Raw genomic sequence first — 2,620 nt, 5'->3', positions numbered from 1 at the left:
TGTCCGGTATAGATCAACACCATATCCAGCATCACATCGGTCTTGGGTAGACAGATGCCTGCCGGCCTTCTCTACTCCATGTTGTCCTGCCGTGCTGCTTATTTCCGCCTTGGATGCACTACGTCTGTCCTTTGAAGAAAATAGTGTAGCCGATGGTGGTTTGTCCTTCCGAGTAGCAATTTGGGACATGTAGTCATTCCAGAGCCTAGCCGTGTCCGGGTTCCTCTTTGCTACTTTGCTTTTCGTGGTACCGAGTTCGTTGGGTCTTGTAAGATTTGTAATCTTCTATTTTTGAAGTTGCTTGTAATGGAGAGAGTCTTGTCTTTTGAGTTGTCATTTATTCTTCTGCTATGGTCCTAGTTGTTCATCAGATTCCCTAGTTTTTTCAGTAAGAACCAAGTTCTTATGTTCTTTGTGAGGTAGCCCTTCTTTTCTTCATGGCTGACGGGTTGTTTTTTGCAGCAATCTGACAACTCCATCGTAGTGCTAGATAGATAAGTCTGAAATCTGTCCGTTGAATTGTACCATTGTGTGGATTTATGCCCTCTGTCATTTTAGCTGTGTCAGTAAATGGACCGTTGCGTTCTCACACGGTGCTTTCACAGGCCTGGTGGGCCGTTGTTATCGCTGTAAAATCTATTTAAAGACCCTTCACCTTCTTTTTCTTTACTGTCCTTCTCTTGCCTTGAAAACCCTAGCTCTCAGAAATCCGCCGTCGCCATTGCCGCCGTCGTCTTAGCGCTGCCGTCCAAACTTTCTCTTCCCCTAGTTTCTTTTTGCCTCTATTAGTACATGGGTAAGAAGAAAAGCGCGAGCAAGTCCTAGTCTGATTTCGTGGACGAGGAATCATCTCTTTCTTTGATCGAGAACCAGGAGTTTGTGGCCATGAGGGCTGCTCAGAAGGTCTGGCCAGCTCCGACAACAACCAAAGAGCAGCTTCGCGAGCTTGTCAGCGACGGCTTGATCTAGAATAAGGACTTTGCTGAATGGAGAGCTCCAGGCGAGCATTGGGTCCCTGCTCCCGGTCCTGGTGAGATCATCCTCTTTGTCTCCTTTGTCCGTGCTGGACTCTGCCTTCCCGCTTCTGCCTTCCTTCATCGATTCCTTAATTATTTTGGGGTTACTTTGAACCATCTTACCCCCAATGCTGTCCTCCATCTTTCTATCTTTGTTCATCTTTACGAAACCTTTCTTGGAATTCCTCCTTCTCTTTCCCTCTTCCGTTTCTTCTTTCATCTGAAACCACAACCCCGCCGTGATGACACTTCTGTTCTTGGTGGGTGTGGGATTCAGTTCCGTTAGGGTCTCAAAATTAAATTTTTTGATTATGACTTAGTTGACTCTGTGAAGAATTGGCGTTCCGAGTGGTTTTATTCCGCCAACATGATTCCTCCTCTTTCCGTTCATTCTTCTTCTGGTCCCACGGTTAACGATAAATGGGAAAAGAAACTCTTGACGGATTATGAGAACCAGGCGATCAAGCCGCTTGTTGAGAGGATAAGTACTCTGAAACAGCAAGGTTTGACCGGCCTTGGTATTATTTCCAGTTTTCTTCACCATCAAGTCCAACCTCTTAAGGAGCGAGAAAACTTTGGTTTTGAGTACTCTGGGGCAGAGGATCCTTCTCGTATGGTCCCTGCCCTTGAGTTGACCGACGAGGAGGTGCTCGAGCGTCTTCGGAAGATGCTGAAAGGGGTGAACATCGTTCCTTATGCTATTGTTGAGTATTGCGCTAAGAATCCTCCTCTTGTTGTGAGTTGTTTTTCTTTATTCGAGTACTTTTTGAATTTCCTTTGTGGTCTCCACCTTTGTTTAATCTTTCTCATCTGGTTGTTTTACTCTTCTTTGTAGGAATTGGGGTGCAACTTTATTGACCCAATTCCCCTTGATGTCCTCCCTACCGTGGTGAATACTGGGGAGGATCCTACTGGGGCTTCTGTAATTAGTAAGTTCCAAATCACCGCATCGTTTCCTAGAGTTTCTTCTGGAGTTGTTGATGTATATGAAGAATATGTTCCTCGTCTAGTCCCTCAAGGTCCTCGTAGTGTCCTAAAGAGAGGGTGAATGGATGACTCTTCATCTGGTCTGCCTGCTTCCAAGAAGTCTCGCAAACCAAGTACTCGTCTAGGTACTCCTGTTGTAGCTAGCATGCTCTTAGGTGAGCATATTAATACTCTCTGTCCCTTTGTTTTCTTGTTTTTATCTTGAACCGAGTACTTTTGTTCTTTTTTTAGCGGGTGCCCTGGTGGCCTTGGTCGAGACCGAGGAGGAAGAGGATGATGAAGTACCCCTTATCATGCGGCGGTGAGTTGCTTTCATATTCTCCTGCCGTTGAATTCCTCCTCTTTGCTTTAACTTTAGTTTTGATCTTTTGTAGTAATCGGACGTCGGGTATGGGTTCTTCTGAGGCTCCTGCACCGGTTTCTTCGGTCGCTCCGGTGTTGAGTTCTTCAGTAGCTCTGGTACCGAGTTCTTCTGGAGCTTCGGTGCCAAGTTCTTTCGGGGCTCCGGTACCAGCTATACCGCTGCTACCGCCAAGTGGCGGGGATGTTTTTGCCGCCGTGGTTCCCCCTGCGAGGTCCTCTTTTTGTTTTGCGAAGAAGAAGATAGCTGGGTGAGT

This window comes from Miscanthus floridulus, chromosome 8 (genome assembly GCF_019320115.1).
Source record: "Miscanthus floridulus cultivar M001 chromosome 8, ASM1932011v1, whole genome shotgun sequence".
NCBI lineage: Eukaryota > Viridiplantae > Streptophyta > Magnoliopsida > Poales > Poaceae > Miscanthus > Miscanthus floridulus.
The sequence above is the reverse complement of the archived record's forward strand: the minus strand, read 5'-3'. Positions refer to the sequence as shown.